Source organism: Palaemon carinicauda, chromosome 40 (assembly GCF_036898095.1).
Source record: "Palaemon carinicauda isolate YSFRI2023 chromosome 40, ASM3689809v2, whole genome shotgun sequence".
NCBI lineage: Eukaryota > Metazoa > Arthropoda > Malacostraca > Decapoda > Palaemonidae > Palaemon > Palaemon carinicauda.
The window spans coordinates 45,462,091-45,484,520 of record NC_090764.1 but is presented as its reverse complement, the minus strand read 5'-3'; the positions used below and the strand labels follow the sequence as shown (position 1 = coordinate 45,484,520).

At 36.3% G+C, this 22,430-nt stretch overlaps 1 protein-coding gene across 15 annotated transcripts in view; it reads left to right on the top strand.

Moving 5' to 3' along the window:
- Nucleotides 1-22,430, top strand: part of OtopLa (Otopetrin-like a) — an 810,925-nt gene that overhangs the window by 701,866 nt on the left and 86,629 nt on the right. The window contains exon 1 of one of the 15 annotated variants that reach the window (XM_068363671.1): nt 9,723-9,878. The exons of 13 other annotated variants lie outside the window; for them this stretch is intronic. The gene's annotated coding sequence lies outside the window, so the exon portion shown is untranslated. Of the gene's footprint in view, nt 1-9,722; nt 9,934-22,430 lie in introns of those variants that run through there. One more of the 15 variants, XM_068363672.1, reaches the window with a different exon arrangement.

The following is a 22,430-nucleotide window of genomic DNA, read 5'->3' as shown; positions in this document are numbered from 1 at the left end:
GGACTTCTAAAATATAAAGATTTCACACAGAAAATCTCTCTCTCTCTCTCTCTCTCTCTCTCTCTCTCTCTCTTTCATGAGGCACATCAAGGAATCCAATATTAAGCCAGAGGAAGTGAATCTCTTGTCCCGGAATAACTTTCTGGAGAAATATTGGCCTCGCTCTTTGTCTCCTTTTTATCTCTCTCTCTCTCTCTCTCTCTCTCTCTCTCTCTCTCTCCACAGGTTATTGATTTTCCTTCCCTTCGCTAAAACGAATTGTTTCTTTTTCGCTGTCTTACTTAAAGTTTTGCCTATTAATTTTTTACGTATTTTTTTCTTTGTATCACTTTTAAAATCTGACAACAATACGCTTTTGATCAATTAGTAACAAATCTCCTGTAGTCTGATGTTGCAAGAAACTTGAAACAAGAAAATTTTTGCAATTGAGCATTGATTGGTAACCTATTGGAAACATCTTTGCCTAGCGATCGGCCGGACTGGGGTTCGAGCCCGCATAATCTCTATAGTTTCTTGTAGTGTCTGTCAAAGTCTAAAGTAGATCTTGGTGTCTGTAATCCCACCATCCTTGTGAGCAAAGAATGGGGGATTTGGGGAAGCCTATAGGTTTATCTGCTGAGTCATCAACAGCCATATCCTGGCGTTCATTGGTGCTAGCTTGGATGGAGAGGGGCTTGGGCACTGATCATATGTAGATATGGTCAGTCTCTAGGCCATTGTCATGCTTATTGGGCATTGTCACTGTCTCTTGCCTCTACCATTCATGAGCGACCTTTAAACAGTATACTAGCCAGCATCTCATCTTGCCACACGAAAACTTCTCACGAAAAGTGACAAAATCGAGCGTTTGCGTGTTTCGACCTGAAGTGTCAGGAGGTCTGCGTGAGCGAGACTTGAGTGGCTGCTAATTCTCATCAATGACACAGAGGACTTCATGTGACATCGATCTTTTCCGGATGAACAATGGAGATGGAGAAGGGAGAGAAAGAGAGAGAGAGAGAGAGAGAGAGAGAGAGAGAGAGAGAGGAGAGGCTTGTCCCCTGCAAGAATCGCAAGCGTGAGAACATCCGAGTTCGTTCCTGTCGGTTGCGTTAGGGAGGACAACCTTTGTTATTGTTTTCTTTTGTTTTCGGCCTTTATAACGTTTGAATGCCAGTATCAAGTTTCCCTTTGAATTTTTATCTTCGTATCGATTTTTCTCACTACCAATGGAAAATCTTAAGCATATATATATATATATATATATATGAAGATAGGAAATATAAGATTAAATCTTGACTAATTTCGTGATACTTCTTCAGTCTTCTGAAGTATCCCGAAACTAGTCAGGATTTAATCTTATATTTCCTATTTCCATTTTCTCTGTGGTTCTTTTGCATCTGAGCATCACGTTTCCCTGTGATTTTTACGCATATATATATATATATATATATAAATATATATATATATATATGTAAATAAATATATATATATATATACATATATATATATATATATATATATTATATATATATATATATATATATGCCATAAATTCATAAAATAAAACTCTGAACACTGGGCAGTCAGTCATAGTGACGTGAATGAGAAATTGCGTGTTATTTTCACTAACAATTTTCCCTGTTTAAAGTGACCACTCCTAGTCGTGGACATATCATCAGCTGTCACGAACATGCTTGAAATCCTGCTTACACCAGAGGATGAGCTTTTCAGACAGTAACAAGAACTAACCGTAAACATGCGTGTACGCTTATTAGAGTCTCTCTCTCTCTCTCTCTCTCTCTCTCCTCTTGAATGGAACTGGCTGACATCATTGTTTTCGTGACTGCCGCTGTGATGTCCTGCTGAGTCTTCGAATTTTTTGGACCATGGACTATTGTGGATGAACACGTGCCTCATACTCTCTCTCTCTCTCTCTCTCTCTCTCTCTCTCTCTCATAGATTAACCGAAAATTGTTTTACAGTTCCTGGAACAATTTTTGGTAGATTAACCGAAATTCGAAATTCGTTTGCCTAGAACAATTTTAACGTTTTTTATATATTGCTAAAACAAAGTTTTTTTTATTTATTATATAATTGAATTAGGTTAGTTTCAGAATTACTCTGACCTATTTTTATCCTATGTAACGGTAGCCATCGAGTTTTATTGTTGTCTGTCCGAGTGGGACATCCAAGTGTAGGTCCGTCCATCAATAAATTTGGAAGTTCCCGGATCACTTTGGCCCCCGTGTGTTTGTCTGCTTGTTCAAGAGATCCTCCCCCCCCCCCTCATAAAGTTATTGAGGCAATCTGATCATAGCTGTTGGCTATGAAAGAGTTGTTTCGATTTTTAAATGGAAAAAACAAAAAATAATAACAATGATAATAATAGTATATAGTAGATGAATGATAAACATAAAGATAATAGTTAATCATAAAATGAAACAGAATAAGCAGTAGCAATTACACTAACGACAACAACAACAACAATGATAATAATAATAATAATAATAATAATAATAATACTAAAACTTCATACGTTAATAAATCGATATATATATTATTACCCAATTGGGAATCATTCTGATCATTCCGATCCAGCGCTAATGGCCGAACAATCCCCCAAACGTCATTGCTCACTCAGAATCGCTCATTATAGATGTGATGGACGTTAGCTATGAGGTCGTGAATTGGATGTCCCATATTGCCCGGAGGAGGGTGGGGCCGCGCCGGTGAATTACAAGGGAAGAGGGTCATTAATTAACTAGAATATAGAACAGGGATGATTGGACCGGACATGTGTCCATTATCATACCACAGGTGAGATTATATGGGGTGTTAATTCTGGTTGATTTTTTTTATTATGGTTTTTTTTTTCACTTGAGTTATTTAGATTGTCTCATTTTTTAGAGGGTTTTGAAAATGAAATATTTTTAATGTGAATTAAGTTTCCACTAGATCTATTTAAAAGTATTTTTTCTTTAGTAGGATATAATTAATTGGTATCTTCTTCCTTGGGAAAGAAATGGGGGGGGGGGGTTCTGATGTTTCTCTCCCATAAAGACATTGGCAGCTGAGGTTCTATGAAGATCCAGACGCAATGAATTCACTATGGAATTGAAGGGTTGAAGGAATTGGGGTGGAGAACAGGTGGGGCGGCTGTGACTACAGAGGGAGGGGGCCGGTGTGTGTGCGTAATCTGTTAGATCAATATAACACGTAGGTTCCCTCAGCATCCTCCTCCCTCTCTTCCTCCTCCTCCTCCTCCTCTCCTGCTCTTGCTGCTTCTGCTTCCAACTGATGCTGCTACTGTTACTTTCATCCTACTCCTCCTTGTTCCAATCGCTGTTCCTTTGCCATGGTGTGACCTGTCCTACCACGCTCCGCAGGCATTTCCTTCATGCAAGCCACCTGGGGCAAACACCTCTGTCCATTTATTTATAGCTGCATTGCCCGGGATGTACATCGATTTTAGCTCCTCATGGGTGCGTCCACTTCTATTTTTAGCTCTCAGTATTTTCTGGGCCCTCTGTTGTGTGACACACCTTTTGAGTTCTCTTTCTACAGGTGTTTGTTATTTCCTTTTCCGCTTTATCAGGTCAGGTACTTTGACTTCTTTTCTTATTATATAAAAACACCTTTTTGATCGTTGGATTCAGTTTCATAATATATATATATATATATATGTGTGTGTGTGTGTTTGTGTGTGTAAAAAATTATATATATATACATATACAGTATATGTATGTGTGTATACATATATACACATACACGTGTGTGTTGAATGTGTGTATTCATATCTCTCTCTCTCTCTCTCTCTCTCTCTCTCTCTCTCTCTCTCTCATACACTGGCAATAACTTCCATCTTGCTTTCACGTATGCATGTATCCTGGTTATCAAGGCCCTTCTATGCCAACATCTTCATAAGGCTCTCTATATATTTCTTTTCTCCACGCTTTTGACATTTCTGAACTATACAATCGTTTTAACAACCTATCATTCACAATTCTTCCTACAGGACCAAACCATCTCAAGGAATTCTGATCCATTCTTTTCCCTATACCAGCTTTTTCTTCTCTTCCAAACATCCTGTATTGTGAAGGTTTTTAATGATTCGTGCCCTACATATGTTACGAAAAGTACTTTATCTCCTCATCTTTGAAGTATTTGTTTTATTTGGAATTGTAAAGTAGAGTATTATACTTCTTATTACTAGAAATATTTTACGTCTCTTCCCTGTCCGTCCTGCTTCACCTATTATCTAATTCACGCCATCCAACCATCATCTGTCATATTTACTTCCAAACATCAATCCAAGTCAATCACGTTCATTCTTTCACTGTCCATTGATCCACCCTCCCGAGTTTCGTTTTACCCTCATGACCCTAATCACACTTACATTTACTCAACTTTCTCCTCTTGCAAACATTTCAAATCTTTGGGATTAATTTGTATTGTGTATATTTATTACCGAATCATTTGGAAATATCAATCATTCTACATACAACTCAAGACTTTGCACATGAATCTGCATCTTTTCTATGACTTATCGCATCACCCCATCCATTAAATTGCTTAAGAGCCGTGGAGACTTAACCCACCCTTGTTTCATTCCCTCTTTTACCCAAATTCAGTCCCTCTCGTATCCATATGTTCAACACCTGTTCCATAACAAGCACTTGGTCCTCATATTCTCCTCCTTGTCTAAGCCCCATGTCATCTGCTTATTTACATCGCTTGAAATCCCACTGAACATTTTTCCGGACAATGATTCTCTCTCTCTCTCTCTCTCTCTCTCTCTCTCTCTCTCTCTCCATATATATATGTATATATATATATATGTGTGTGTGTGTGTGTGTATACTCACAATATATAATCATGTTTATGTATTTGTATGTTATTTTGATCCTTATTAAACGTTAGTGAAAAGGATGAAAATCCAAGCCACAATTCATCAAAATCTCAGAAAGGGAAAACAAAAGTTTTCCCCTTCCGTAATTCTCGAAGATATCTCGGAAAGTTGATTCGAAATGACATCAGGCGTCCAAAATTAGCGCCTTTATCACTTCAAATCTTTTCTTCTCTTGTTTTCTTAAGAAAGGGCAGGAGTCATCTCGCTATCAGTCTGTCTGTTTCTTATATATATATGTATATATATATATATATATATAGGCTATATGTATATATATATATATATATAGGCTATATGTATATATATATATATATATTTATATATATATGTATATATATGATATATATATATATATATGTGTGTGTGTATATATATATATATATATATGTATATATGAATATATATATATATATATATATAAAAAGTATATCTTTTTACTTAACTTATGCATTATTTACTATCCAAAGCTTTTTGAATTGGATCGCAACGCCTATCAGTCCTGTGCCCCTTCCTCAATCTTAGGTTGGTTAACTGAGACTTAGAAAAGGCAATTTAGAATCGAACAACGGCCTTCGGAATTTACACTCGAGTACCATCCTCATTATGGGGATTGATCCAGATAGTACAAGTCCATGATTTGTTTTTCAATCTATTTTAGGATAGGGATGTTAGTCCCACCCTTGTTGACTATCTACCATGTACTTTTACATGTGTATAAATCCGCATAAACACCTACATTTTTATTCAGTATAAGGTATTCACTGTTCTGATATGGTGTAGTTTATTTGAGCTATAAACGAACAATTCTAAACAATTTCGGAATTCATTCTTAGTTTATTTAAAGTTTCCCTTAGGTTGTTGAACGGGAAAGTGGATTCTCTGCCAAGAATTATTTGCATATTAAGGCTACATATGATTTTATTTTCATGGTCATAGTTTTTCTTTCCGAAATAACATATATTATATCCTTTTATACTTCGTATAACTTCATGTGGATTATCTCTTCGTTTGTATTCATAAAGCTATGTTGAAATTCCTTGTGCGCTCGCGACGAAACACCCTTGAGACTCTTAAAGGGTAATTACAAATTACCTTGGGTCCTTTGTATCCATTGTTTCTTAACAAATATAATGTACATTCAACGTCTAAATGCATTTTCTAAGTCAGTCTTCTTTTTAATTGGTGTTTTACACTCATTTATTATTTCCTTTCTACCACTAAATTGTTCTATCTGTATATCTATCGTTGAAATGTATTTTCGTATGTCAATTCTTTGCTAATTTATGTTTTACACGCAATTATTAATATTTGTTGTCTGTAATATACCCGGGCCATCTGTAAGCGTGATGTTAACAAATTAATAGCACAATATAAACACTGTAATTATGGTCTTTTTACAGAGAAAATTGATAGCATATCTCAATATGCAATTTATCAACTAATGCATTCGCTGTTTCTCTTATATTAAGCAATATTGCTTGCTAAATTCAATTTCCTACTTTCATGGATTGGTTCAGCGCCTGCAGAGGGCACTAGTAATTGTTCCTGCAGACGACGCTTTCAGACCATTTTTTTTTTCCAGTATTTTTATTCACAATTTGAAGTTAGACGATATATTTATCAATATTTTTATTGGATTCTGTTTCCACATAAATATTTCCATTTGTTATTTTTGAATTTCCCTTTTCACATGTTGAAAGAAATCATAGTTACTGTACTTATATCCTTTCCTCACTGGGCTATTTTTCCCTATTGGAGCCCTTGGGCTTATAGCATCTTGCTTTTCCAACTAGGGTTGTAGCTTGGCTAGTAATAGTAATAATAATAATAATAATACTGGAAGGCTTTTTCTTATTATTTTTGAAATCTCAATATAAATCAATCAGATCCATTGTTCGATTGTGATAGTTTTAAACGCTGCTTTGCTTGTTCTATGTCTTGAAGTATATTAAATTACTCTCAGATACCTTACGAACACAATCGCTTTTGCTATGAGAAGAACCTCTATACTGTAGATGTATAAAGGCCAATACAACCGTAAAAAATTCAAAGCAGGATTTCATCAGCAGGCTACATAGAAATCAGCTTTTCATGACACTTTTTAGGAATTACTTTTATATCATAAAAGGGGCTAAAAGTTTTTAGCATTTGATGTGATGTGAAATAGTATGAGAACCCTTTTTGCCGTGAACAGTGTGAAGTGCATTTATTTAAGCTTGAGGACAGTGTTTTTTCGCAATTATATATAGCGACAAAGTTTCCTTGAATTTTATTTTTTAGGCTGTAATAATGATTTTTTTTTTCTGTAGTTGAATTGCATTGTAATAGTTTAGACCTAATGAATTTTAATTTAATTCAAATAATGAGTCCTAATGACATAAAATAGTATAAGAGATGTAATTTCGTCAAATTTTTCAGATAGAAATTGTATTGTCCATGAGTTGAAATGAAGAATGTATAGCTATTGTCTGTGGTATCCATTTGTAGAAATAGAATTCAAAATTATGATATTACAATATTGACATGGTATATAATGGGCATATATACTGGCAGTCATGAAAAGGTTACGAAGTAATTCTATTTAATAGATAAACAGCGTCTTCTGTTGACATTGTTGTAGAGGGCGTCCTTCTCTTGCCTCGACTATTAACTGGTAACTCCTCTTATATTTTTGAAAATTTCGAAGTAAAAGACTGTACTGTATATTGCAAGGCGTCTTGGAGAATTAACATTACAGGGAAATTTCCAAGCCTTGTGCTGTAGCAAGTCACGGGAAGTGAGCTGGCAGTGGGTGTTTTGCTATGTAAGCAAAAGGTTAAACTTAGGTCTGGGCTGCTTTGTATAAATATTTTCCCCCTCTCGGATATTGTTACTTTTTTTCTATTTCTTTGTCAGTTTGTCGTTTCATCTTACGTAGAGTTTTGTATGCCTCCCGTGCAAATAATGAAAGTAAACCTTATATGACAACTGGGTGTCTTTTACCAGATTGTTTTTGCATTAGATATATAACTTTATTTCTTCTTTATGAGATTCCACCCCTATCAATGTGTTTACGTCTGGCCCATGTGAGGGGGGAAAATAGAAGGAATTTGAAGCTTTTGAGAAATTGTAACACCCTTAACATTGAGAAACGTTTTGGTAGTATTTGACTATTACTTTGCATGGAATCTAGTGGCTTCAGGTGATGAGACTCGTAAGTCTAAATAGTATATCATTATATTCCTGAGTTAAGTGCATTCATTATTCCTCTCTTTGTGGGCCTAAACGCCCACTAAAATCAGAGTATTGACTTTTCAATCTCCCCTAATTATTGTCTATCTCCCGCGCATTCCTATTCTTACACTATGAATTGAGAGAGAGAGAGAGAGAGAGAGAGAGAGAGAGAGAAAGAGAGAGAGAGATTCCGAGTTTGTAGTTGAAGTGAAGGTGTTGAATTATAATTGCTGTATGCCATTTTGTCTCCTGTGTAGTGAGACATGGGTTTGTACATCTAACACTTCATAAATCCATTTCCGTCAGGCCCATTATTGGTTGATTGACCTGGTATACTACTGTATCGAAAAGAGGAAAGAAGACGATAACATTAACCTAAGCTACAGACAATGATATTCTTCGGTATATATTACAAAAATATCCAGATACTTAACGAAATCTAAAAGCGTGAATTGCACATATGGCCATCTTTAGTACTCTTGCTTTTGGGTGATTGCTCTGTTGTCTTCACACCTTTTCGTAATAATGCCTTTATTCAAAGTTGAATTTACGATGTCAGAGGTGTGGATATTAGCCAGTATATGTTTCCATTCCATGTGATATTCCTTTCCGTGGTAATGGTTCGCCAATTAGTTCTCAGAAGGTTTGCCTTATCATAGAATATGTTTGGGAAAAGAAAGTTTCTTAACGTTACTAGTAAGTGCAATGAATAGAGAGAGAGAGAGAGAGAGAGAGAGAGAGAGAGAGAGAGAGAGAGCGCAGATGTCATTTTGAATTAAATGGCACAGTATAGCCTACTGTTTCTCCAACTCTGAAATGATGCATTTCGATCACTTTGTAGGCCGTTCCATCACAGGTCTCACCTGATCATCCCAATTTTGAGGTGTCAAATAACAGCAAAGCGTCTGTCTTCATCAACGTTTTATAAATTATAATTCCAGTACCCCTCCACACCGCGTATCCCGCCAACACCGCCGTCGGAGTGCCAGCCCCAACGTCCAGCAGCTTTGAAGCGTCCCGTCTGCTGGTGACAGGGTGAGAGAAGAGATGGTGTTGGCGGAGGAGAGCAAGAAAGAGGCAGCTTCATCAGCTACTATGCACTACAAGCTACATGATTTTCAAGATGTTTCTGTCACCCTGAGTCGTGCTGGAAGCTTTCCTTTTTTTTTTGTGGTTTCATGTTACCTGAGGCCTTAGGCGTGGAGCTTTGGTGTCTGTAAAATACACTTATTTGAAAGGACGCGTTATATTAGAATGTTAAATGTGTGGTGGGTTCTGGATATAGGAAGATAATTGGCAAACGGATTTTAAGGCTGCAAATGTAAAGAGGGAAAATGGGCAATTCCAACTATTTGTAGTGTATTCCACAAGAAGGAAGAAGGAAGGAAGTGGAGGAGTAGTTAAGACTAGATGTAGGAGGAGGGGAATGGCAGGAAGGGATACCCGAGGAAGGAGAATGTGGGGTCACTCGAAGGGAGGGGAAGGAAGGAGAGAGAAAGAGAGAAATGGGGAGTGAGCGAATGAAGTTGGGGGTTGTGTTTTGAGGGGAGAAGGTATGAGTAGAGAGGGCATGGTGGAAGAGGAGGAGGAGGAGGACTTTGGGAGGAGGGGATGGCGGCAGTTGTGGTGTGGCGCGCGGGGCGGTTGCTTCTCCTCTGACATAGCGTCCGCTGGCGCCGCCCTCGCTCTCGCTCGCTGGCTAGACCGTCGACGTCTCCGCCGGGAGCGTCGTCTTCGTTGACTAATTTTGCTTAGTCTTTCATTTGCATCAGTGGTGGGTTGTTTTCGAACGCCACGCTCGCTCTTCGATTGAGTGGGCTTGTTATCGTGTGAGTTCTTTGACTGGAAATCCTCAGCACACGAGACTTGAGGACAATATACTTTCCAAATAAGTGCATTTCGAAAAAAGAAAGAAAGAAAGAAAAATGATTTGCCCCAAGGCACAATTGGGCAGTATTTTGGATATATATTGTTAATGGTTGCTGTTATGTTAATGAGATATAGTTGATTGACAATCGCTGCCTGTAAACAACTTTACCTGAAAAGCTTGTATGGTTGGAAACGTTTTCTTTTGTGGCAACCAGGGAAGAGATTTTTACCTTTTTTCCTGTTACAGAACTCAGACATATTTTGTTATGGATTGTATTTTTTTTTTCAATTAACGTGTTAAGAAACTTGAAAAGCAAATCCAATGTAGAAAACCGAATAATTAGATGGTAGCTCCCCGTTGGTGTAGGTAGATTAAACAAATAATTATTACTAGATTAAATTGTATCAGTGAAGCCAGTTTGGTAAGTAAGACACAGGCTGTTGGATGATCACAAATTACTTTTACTAATTTCCAGCTTGACCCATTGTTCTGTATGTGATTTGATTGTCCAGTTTTATCAGATGTGGGCTCATTTATACTGATATTATTACGGTACCTGTTTAAATTAGTTTTAATTGACCATCTTTAAGGCTGTTATAAGTGTTTTTGGAAATGAATTATCTTTCGAAAGGTGTAACATGTGATGAGCTTTCTGTGCTTTCTTTGGCAGTATTTCAAGTGGCATTTTTTCAGTCAAATTTCTCCTGTAGCTTTCTACCAGTATTTGTCAGTCTTTGTAATGAGCCGCTGAAAGACATAAAGGACTTAACAGCCTCTTTTGCAAGCACACCTTATCTCTACGTGATACTCTTATGATTACTGTGACTGCATTGTAATCTTCAATTTTATATAAGAATGTATTTGTATTTCTTTCGATGTTAGTGTCTTCTGAGTTATACTTTCCTCTCTAAGAATTACGTCTGTTTAGCAGTTCTTAAACTGTTACTTCTGGGGTTCTTCCGAAATCTGGATTTCTGGGATTTAACCAAATTAATTTCCAGTTCAATTTTTACTAAATTTTTAATGCTTTTTGAAATTTTAATGTTTTATTCTGAGTGTTATACTGAGTGTTGTGACATATACCTTTTCAGGGTTAGTTTTTCTTTTAGTATCCATGTTGATTTTATATCTAATCTCGAGTTCTACCTGTTTTATGAAATTATTTATGTTGGGTAGTGACCCTGCTTTCAATCCAGACACATATGCGAAGGTACGAAAACTAACTCTCTCTCTCTCTCTCTCTCTCTCTCTCTCTCTCTCTCCTGTTAGAGATTTATTGGATCCTTTGACTGGCCACGCAGTACTTCATTGGATTCCTCTCTATGATCACGGCTCATTTTTGCTTAGTCTGGCCTATTCTTTTGACATTCTCCTCTGTCCTCATACACCTGACAACACTAAGATAACCGAATAGTACTTTTTCACCGTATATATTTACAATATATATATCGTATATATTTACAATGTATATATATATATATATATATATGTATATATATATATATATATACATACTATATATATATATATATATATAGAGAGAGAGAGAGAGAGAGAGAGAGAGAGAGAGGATGTCGCTTGATCAAGTAGGCAAAAGGGAGAGTTTGTTACACGATCGAACGGTTCGTCGAACCGGGTTCAAGAACCTGCTTGTCAGACGGTTCGTGGAGGTGGTGCCAGACACAAATGCATAAGGTTTATGGACAATGTAGACCCGCCCACAAAAGTAGGGCGAGAACAGACGTCGAACGTGTTCGACAATCAAATATCCCCTTTCAGACGTTCACACGTTCGAACATCACTTCAAATACGTGTCTGTACAAACCGCTTGATCGTGTAACCCCGTTGTAGAAGAGACTCTAGCTATAGTAAGTAGCTCTTCTAGGAAAAGGACACTCCAAAATCAAACCATTGCTCTCTAGTCTTGGGTAGTACCATAGCCTCTGTGCCATGGTTTTCCACTGTCTTGGGTCAGAGTTCTCTTGTTTGAGAGTACAATCGGGCACGCCCTTTCTATCTTGTTTTTCTTACTTTTGTTTTTTATGAAGTTTTTATAGTTTATATATGATAAATCTAATTTAATGTTGTTAATTATCATGAAATGTTTTATCTTTATTTTTATTACTTCTCTTGCAGTTTATTTATTTCCTTGTTTCCTTTCCTCACTGGACTATTTTCCCTGTTGGAGCCCTTGGGCTAATATCATCAACTAGGGTTGTAGCTTAACTAATAATGATGAAAATGATGATAATAATTTGTCAACTTTTGCATCTTTTTAATCTGTATTTGAGCTTAAAACCCTTTATCCAAGAAAAACACGAATTCTGAATTTGGGAATTACATTTCACCGTTTGATATTTAAGCTTTTGAATATGTTTATAAGTTTTTACTACCCCATTTGAATGTTCTAATTTGAAGCTTTTAGATATATTTCTAAGTTTTTACTACAATATTTTAATGTTCTAATTTGACTCTATGATATACTGAGGGACAAAAAAAAATGTCATCAGAAAAACAAGTACGTTTCCAATCCGAATGAAAATAGAAGGACGTAACCGTAGACGACGCAGTCTAAGTGCTTGTAATTGGTTGCGATGAAGCTGACTTCCCTCCTCCAATTTAAGGCATCGGCTGTCGTTGATTGATGAATGTCCTTTCTTTGTGACATTCGATTGATGCCTTTTGGGCTTTCAGTGAGCTGCCGTCGCTCCTTCCCTTCATGCGCTGCTATCCTCTCGCAGTTCTTAGATTTATCCCGTCAGAAGATCAGTATCTAAGATTTACCTCTTCGCCCTCCCCCCCCCCCCCCCTCCCAAAGAGGATCCGTATCTTGCCTCAATTCGCCCTGTTGACAGACGATTAATCCATTATAGTTTTGGAACAGATGCGAATGAAGGTTGTCGTTTGATTTATTTTTCGTATTCCTGTAAGACTTCTAATCCGTTTTCAGTTACATGATCCCGTTACATGAATTGCGAATTTCTGCTGGCTACAGATTTCTCGTTTATTTCTCTTATATTACGATACCTGTTTATTAAATTGTGGGAAAGAAACCTTTTAGCTAATATTCAGAGATGTATTTTTATGTTTTGCTGATTATTTTCTACTAAATGATTCAAGTAGACTAACGTAAATACAAAATATCTCCATATAACCTAGTTCTCAAATCAAAAGGAACAAATAAAATGATTATTCGATACTTTGAGCTTTTAATGGGATCATACATCACAAGGTGCTATAATAGATTACCTAAGGTTCCACTGTATTTTAGGGTGGATAATCCAACTCTATAATAGAATGACTAAGGCTTCACTGTATTTTAGGGTGGAGAGTCTAACACTTCATCCTCAAATGAAGTGTCGCATAGATTGTGAGAGGGAGAAGCCGGTAGATGAGTGGTTTGGTAAGTGACAGAAAATATACAGATACTGTAGACCCGCTGATGCTTTTGACAGGTTAGGGATTTGGAGATGAGGGAGACAGTGGGAAGCCGGGGGACAACTTCCTATTAGGGCTCTTGTTAAAGAATAATGGTAGGGAGAGAAAGGGAGATCATGGAGAGATTATGATAGCTTTGTCGTATAGTGTTCTTTTATTTAGAATTTTTTTTTTTTTTTTACTTTTTTTATACTATTCCAGCATCAGTTTTTGGGATGGGCAGATTTGTTGGTAGAATTTCGTTTGGGATTTGTTTCGACAATCAAAATAATTTTTGCAGTTCATATGAAACTGAATCTGCAATTTTTGAGAAATTATTGCCTAAGGACTTGTTTACTGTCGACTTTTTGGCTCATTTCTTATTATATTGTTTTCTCTCTGCTCGTCCATTGTCCCTTTTACTTACAGTGGTGATATCCTTTGACATATCATTTGCACTTCATATCATGTACTTCCTTTGGCTTTCCCTCTTATTTACTTATTAGGTACACGGACGATATATATATATATATATATATATGTATATGATATATATATGTGTGTATATATATATGTATATATATATATATATATGTGTATATATATATTTATATATATATATATATATATATATATATATATATATATATATATATATATATATATATATATATATATTTCCATGAAAATTCTTGGCCGGCAGATTCATATGTTAAATTTCCAGAATCAGACTTGTCCATATTCATTCATTAGCCTTCCAGAAACAGACTCGTTGAAATTCCTACATAAACGTTCCAGAATCAGATTCAATAAAGTTCATACATCAGCCTTCCAGAATCAGACTAGTTGCAGTTTATACGTTAGCCTTCCTGAATTAGATCAATTGAAGTTCATACATTAGCCTTCCAAAATGAGATTCATTGAAGTTCATTCATCAGCTTCCCAGAATCACACTCGTTGTAGTTCATACGTTAGCCTACAAGAAACAGACTCGTTGAAGTCCATACATAGCCTTCCAGAATCAGGCTCGTTGAAGTTCATACGTTAGCCCACTAGAAACGGGCTCTTTGAAGTTCATGCATTAGCCTTCCAAAATCAGACTCATTGAAGTTCATACATTAGCCTTCCAGAATTAGACTCGTTTAAGTTCATACGTTAGCCCACTAGAAACAGGCTCATTGAAGTTCATACATTAGCCTTCCAAAATCAGACTCATTGAAGCTCAAACAGTAGCCTTTCAGAATCAGGCTCGTTTAAATCCATACATTAGCTTTCCAAAATCAGAGTCACTGAAGTTTATACATTAGCCTTCCAGAATCAGAGTCGCTGAAGTTCATACGTCATCCTTCCAGAGTCAGACTTGCTGAAGTTCATACATTAGCCTTCCAGAATCAGACTCGTTGAAGTTCAATCATTAGCCTTGCAGAACCAGACTCGAGGTTCATATGTTAGCCTTCCAGAATCAAACTCTTTTGAAGTTCATACAGTAGCCTTCCAGAATCAAACTCTTTTGAAGTTCATACAGTAGCCTTCCAGAAGCAGACTTTAAAGTTCATAAATTAGCCTTCCAGAATCAGACGCTTTGAAGTTCATGCATTAGCCTTCCAGCATCCAACTCGTTGAAATTCATACATTAGTCTTCCAGGATCAGACTCGTTGAAGTTCATACATTAGTCTTCCAGAATCAAACTCGAAGGTCATACAGTATCCTTCCCGAAGCAGAGTCTTTAAATTTCATACATTAGCCTTCCAGAATCAGACTCGTTAAAGTCCATACATTAGTCTTCCAGAATCAGTCTTGTTGAAGTTCACACATTAACCACCCAGAACCAGACTCGAAGTTCATACATTAGCCTTCCAGAATCACACTCGTTCAAGTTCATACATTAACCAACCAGACACAGACTCGAAGTTAATAGATTAGCCGTCCAGGATCAGACTCGTTGAAGTTCATACACCAGTCTTCCAGAATCAAACTCGTTGAAGTTCATACAGTATCCTTCCCCAAGTAGAGTCTTTAAAGTTCATACATTAGCCTTCCAGAATCAGACTCGTTGAAGTCCATACATTAACCACCCAGAACCAGACTCTTAAGTTCATACAATAGCCGTCCAAAATTATACTCGTTGAAGTTCATACATTAGTCTTCCAGAATCAGACTCGTTGAAGTTCATACATTAACCACCCGGAACTTGACTCGAAGTTCATACATTAGCCTTCCAGAATCAGACTCGCTAAAGTGCATGCATTAGTCTTCCAGAATCAGACTTGTTGAAGTTCATACATTAACCACCTAGAACCAGACTCGAAGTTCATATGTTAACCTTCCAGAATCAGACTCGTTGAATTTCATAGTTAGACTTCCAGAATCAGACTCGTTGAAGTTCATACATTAACCACCCAGAATCAGACTCGTTGAATTTCATAATTAGTCTTCCAGCATCCGACTCGTTGAAGTTCATACATTAGCCACCCAGAATCAGACTCGAAGTTCTTACATTAGATATCCAGAATCAGACTCGTTGAAGTTCATTCATTTGTCTTCCAGAATCAAACTCGTTGAAGTTCAAACAGTAGCCTTCCAGAAGCAAGTTTTTTAAGTTCATACATTAACCTTTCAGAATAAAACTCGTTGAAGTTCATACATTAACCACCTAGAACCAGACTCGAAGTTCATACATTAGTCTTCCAGAATCAGACTTGTTGAAGTTCATTCATTTGTCTTCCAGAATCAAATTCGTTGAAGTTAATACAGTAGCCTTCCAGAAGCAGAGTCTTTCAAGTTCATACATTAACCTTTCAGAATCAGACTCGTTGAAGTTCATTCATAAGTCTTCCAGAATCAAACTCGTTGAAGTTCACAGATAACCTTCCAGAAGCAGAGTTTTTGCATTTCTTAAACTAGCCTTCCAGAATCAGACTCGTTGGAAGTTCATACATAATCCATCCAGAACTAGATTCTTCAAAATTCAGACATCAGAAGACTTTCAAAATCAAATTCGTCTAAATTCATACATTAGCCTTTCAGAATCAGAATCGTCCTTTTTCCTATCGACAAACCTCTCGCAGCCTTACTTATTGGGGAGAAAGAAGTAAGGCCTTAAAGTCTTGGAAGTTATTAGATGTTAATGGAGGAAAGACTTCAAAGGCGGGCTGGTCCTTTGGACTCTAAAGCAGTAAGAAAAAGGAGAAAATGGCTGATCACAATTCTCTCTTTTTAGCTCTTTGGCCATTTGTCGTTAGCACAGAAGAAGTAGAACTGTATGATGAATAACAATTTTTAGCGTAATACAGATATGAATTTGCCAGGTGAATTGATTTTGTCATTATTTGTGTTGTCTATTGTTAAAAAAAGGCTATGCTGTATTTATCAGGCGATTTTTCTCTTCTCTTTGATGTCCAATTAAAAGGTTTCGTATTTGTGATCAGCAAAAATAGAAAATAAATTTAGGTTTTAGTTCGTACCATTGAATTTAGTCTCTCTCTCTCTCTCTCTCTCTCTCTCTCTCTCTCTCTCTCTCTCTCTCTCTCTCTCTCCTTCCTGCAACCTGTAGGCAATATCATTCCCTGGAGACTGGTTTCATCTAGCTCTTTCACTTTCTTTTAATCTATTTTTTCACTGAGTTTAGCGAAAAAAGATCATTCTTGGGAAACATTCATCTTTGAACAAACTATTTGCTTCGAGGCATAAGATTAAAGAATGTAAGCTTAGAAGTGGATAGAAAGGAAAGGAGGATATATGAATGAAAAGGAAGAGGAAGACCATAATAGTGACTGGTAGGAAAGGTGGGGTATTGCGTTATTTAGGAGGAATAGGAAAGGTGGGCGGCAGAAAGGGTGGGTGACAATGCCACCGTTGAACAATGGATTAAAGGAGTGTTTTGTGTGTGTGTGTGTGCAGCTGAGGGAGGAGTGGGTAGGCTGCTAACTTGAAAGGTCAGACCAACGCAACATTAGGCCCAGAAAGAGAGACCTGTTAAAAAAAAAGAAGAAAAAAAAAAGACCGTTCTGAGCTCGTTTTGTCAAACTTATAAAAAATGTAACGAGTAAACAAAACATTTCACCACAAGTAGCGAGGTTCCAGACAGTTACTGTTCAAATTGTTGGTCCTGTAAGTTTTATATTAAGAAAGGATGGGTTTTTATATTTGAGTTGTTTCTCGAAATGGTCGTTATTCTCGTTTGAGTTGGAAAAGGGAAGTATTTTCGGTCAAAAGTGGAATTTCCAGTGGTCACTTCTGGAAAAGTGTGGCCATTATTTAAGTTTATGCTGGAATTATTTTTCCTTTTGTAGGAAGTTTGGTCGTATGGATGAGACTGAGGAGGCTTCCCGCACATCATTCAATTTGAAAACGTTAGATCTAATGCTTTATTTCTTTATTAGTGAATTGGCTTGAACTTCCATTTTGACTTGGCGTTGATTTCCATTTTACGACTCATTCAAGTCCATTGGAAACCTATTACCCTCCTTTTGAGTTAAAGATATTACTTTAAGCTTTGTTTTATCACTAATGTTTCCTCTACTTCGTTGCATTTGTCAGGTCTTGGAATCCTTGTCGGAGAATTGAATCTGTTAACTGGTGGGAACAGAATTATTAAGTCATTCACATCTCCCACTCACTGAATATAGAACACTTTGCCCTCCTCTCTACATCACTAACAATGCAACCATGATTTGGAGAACTCTGGCCATCTCGGTCTTCTCAACTTGTAAATGAAAACCGTATCATTTATGCTTCCAATTCTCATACTAATTCCATCTCTAACTTACTAATCCCTTTACATCACCATTGGCCCGTTTTTATTCTTAATCACACACCTCACATCAGCTACAGTATATGAATCTTCCATCTCCTCTTTAAGCTCATTTTGTAGTGTACTGTATGCTTTAGATATAAATACTACGAGTCTCAGTAATCTACCCTGTTGCTCTTTTAATTTCCATTTAGTCTATAGAATGCTTAACACAGTATGCATCGTTCTGCTGGATTGTATTTTACAACTGCATTTCAATGTTGTAAATATATAGCTGTATAAATATGTTTTGTATGGGAAACTATTTAGTAGAGGTATAAAAACACGTGTCTTTAAAGTTGATAGTTGTATTCTCAGGCTGAAATTTAAACCACGTAACCAAACCTGGCAGTTTATGTACAGCTTAGGACTCATCTTGTTGCGGTACTCTTCCAGACAATTACTATGACATAATCCATTATACTGAGGGTGTCTGTGGAGTCTCTCCCTTGTATCTCTCGCTGTCCCTGTGTTATATCACATTCCTTTACATCCATCGTGTCACATCCAGCCCTTCTTCTTTGGTTTCTCTGCAGTCGTTGGTCTCATTCCTTGGTCTCATTCCTTGGTCTTCTAATTTTCTTCATGAAAATAAAAGGATAGATTGTCGTTAATGGTTTCCTCTTTCGATTTGATTAAGAATATTTTGCTGGTTAATAATCGTTTGGCTTATTGGAACAGTACGGTAACCAATCGCCTGGATTGCTGTCAAACCTCTTCGCTGAGAGCAATTGGAACCATTGCGAGTTATATGTATATACGTACATATATGTATATATTTATTTATTCATATGCCGTCATTTTATATAACTATATATGAATGTATGTATATACTGTATATACATACATTTATTCATATGTACACATTATATATATTTGTGTGTGTAGAGAGAGAGAGAGAGAGAGAGAGAGAGAGGAGAGAGAGAGAGAGAGAGAGAGAGAGAGAGAGAGAGAGAGAGAGAGAGAGAGCGTTGTAACCTGGTGAATTTTGGATTTTATTTTGTATCCTTTATTTATCAATTGAATATTTTAGCAAATAAGAATATAGGCAATGGCTCATGAATAGCTTAGGGGGAAAATTTAGCAAATAGAATACCAAATTTAATCATGAATTTTTTGGATTAAGTAAAATAAGTTAAATGTATTTTTTGTTGTTAATTATATAAGTTGAAGTGAAAAATAACCTTTTTATGGTCAGCAAAATAAGAGCAGATTGCTATAACCAACGTTGGTCGAGTTATAATTTAATAAGCACACCGTTGGAAGAGTGGATTGTCTAGTGGTCTCGAAATAAAACGGGTTTTGAATAGGGATGAAGCTAACTTATATATAATATTATATGTAACCTGATATGGGCAGCCAAGACACAAGATTCCTGTTTACGTAATTACGAGAGGATTTTATGACTATGAGAAAGAGAGAGAGAGAGAGAGAGAGAGAGAGAGAGAGAGAGAGAGAGAGAGAGAGAGAGAGAGAGACGTATGTTTATGTATATTATGGACAAAACACAATTCTCGATTGGTATTCTAAATAACTCTAAATTTTTGTTCGTTTCATCTCCTTAAGTTTGTTTTTGCAAACAGGGATTTGCATCAGTTGTTTTAGGGGTAACTAGACAATTATATTTTTAGCACTTCAAAAACGTGTATTTTGGTGTTAATATAGGCAATCAATCATTACTTGTTAGTACTGTTGATTACAGCCACTGACTCTTATTCGTATGATACCTGAAAGGCTTTGAAGCTTTGCTTTTCATCTTTTTACACGGTCTCCATTGACAAATAGGAAGTTAGGAGAAAATAGAAATCCTTTCATATGTGGTTTCATTTCCTTTGAGAATAGAGCTTTAATGTAAAGGATTGTGGAATTCATTGTATATATATATATATATATATATATATATATATATATATATATATATATATATGTATGTATATATATATGTATGTATATATATATGTATGTATATATATATGTATGTATATATATATGTATGTATATATATATATATATATATATATATATATATATATATATATATATATATATATTTATTTATTTTAAAAAATTTTGTTATGTCAAAATTCTGAGTGAATTTTTAAGGTTTGAATTTGTCATATTTCCTTCGTTGACTCATATTCTGTTATGCGTGCTTATATGCTTCTATAATTATTATTTATTTCTCGTTCCCTGAACTTTATCTACGTAATAAAAATGGTGCCTGTAACCCATGGTCCCGGATATTATATTCTAAAATGGTCGACCTAAGAAGAGAATAAGGCTCACAAAACAAGCGCAAAAAGAAAGCTCACTTTCGTCCAAGATAAAAGAAACGTTACCTGGCCCGTGTTCCTCGAAATAAGTTAATTAGACTCAGCCCCTCCCCACGTTAATTAGGAGTTTTAATGTCCTCTATTGTTCAGAGACAGGCTGCAATGACTTTGATCTGTTGCATACTTGCGAGTGAAAATGTGTCTGTTTGACAGAGTGAAGGTTTTGAGGTCATGAACTCGAGAATTTCCCCAATTGATTTAAATAAAAGCATCCTTGACAACGGTCTTTGCATGAGTCTCTTGCAACGAGCAGTGTGTGTTGTATTGATTTTATTCACTCGTTTCCTTCCTGCCTTTGATCCGCGAGTCATAGCAGGTCAGATGCGTATAAGGCGTAAATAGCAACAGGCTGGTTGGATGGAACACAACCGAAATTAGGTCCAACCAGTGGCACGACGAAAAGGGATATCATGTTGCATCTTACGAAGACGTGACTCGAGATAGGTCTGAGTAAAAATCTATTCATTATTCATGGAGCGAGGCTAGCAGGGGAAATAACATTGTCCCTGTTTGGATGCGAAGATTAGTGTCATTTTGGTAACAAACAGATCTTTTTCAGAGCCATTTGTGGACGCTCGCGAGGATATTCTTGTGGGGAACGCTTTGCATTTAGGGAGAATCGCCTTTTGCGTAGCTTTATAGGGCTTTTCATACCGAGCACTTTGAAAATTATCTTGGTTTTGAGGAAAGACTTCTGTGAAATGGTTAGGAAACCCTTAAGAGTGGAAGTTTGGACGGAAAAATAACAGGCTTATTCTTTAATGGTATGGAAAAGACAAATTTGTTGAATTATAAAAGGCATTTTATAAAGGCCTCGTCATAGCTGTAAACGTTCTTCTTCTTTTTTTTTTCTCCTTGCTTGACTTTCTTATTATATGTGGAACTGAGGATTATGTTTTTTTTTTTCTAATAATTGATGACATAGAAAAAGAGAAGTGGTGTGTTAGTTATAATTTTATTTTTTACAAAACCAAAGTTCATAATATTGAAATGTCATATAGATACCAATTTTTAGAGTAGCATGAGTTGCTCATTGAAACTTCTTTTTTTTTTATCTAAAATTAATTTTTCGAAAGTTGTGTGTGAATCTCAAAGGAGAGCATTGCGATATTGATATCATCAAAGTTTATTTGATTATACGTACAGTAGGTATGTCTCGTAACTGTACCGCCTTTACTTGCATATAATGACCATCCTCTCTTCTGATCATTATACATTAGGAATTTCTACTGTCAGAGGAAGAATGTTTTTGGAACCCGAGAAGTAAGTCTGTTTGCAACTCTAAAGAAGAGATGCCAGGAGAGGTTTGTTCGTTGTGTTCACTCTTGTTCTTCCTTTGGAACAACCCTAGGTAAACTCCAGGGCTGGCTTAAGTTTTCTTTTTTTATATTTCCCTGGAGTTTAGGGTGTTTACTTGGTTACGCTTCGAATGAGGCCTCTCTCTCTCTCTCTCTCTCTCTCTCTCTCTCTCTCTCTCTCTCTCTCTCTCTCTCTCTCTCTCTCTCTCTCTCTCTCCGGGGTGTAATTTTTTTCTTTTTTTTCTTTTACTTGCTTGCTATCCCTTTTCTCTTTTCAAATGTATACCAGAATATGTGGCCTATTTTATCTGTAATTTTGACTCAAATATTATTACTTTTGTCATTCATGTTTATTAACAAATTCCTTTTAATTTTGTTGTTTTCATTCATGTCTGCTTATAATTCCCCTCCAACTACGTTTCTTAAGTCAGGAAAGTAAGCAGAAATTTTGGAAGATAAGGTTTTTAAATAAAGATTAAATCTCTGCTATAAGTTTGAATTAAACCGTGTTATAAACAAAGGCTTTGTTGAAAAGAAAGGCAACTTTTGTTCCCATAGTTATACAGTGGGAAAACGAACCTCCCACTGCACTGGGACTGGAGCCGGGTCAAAGCT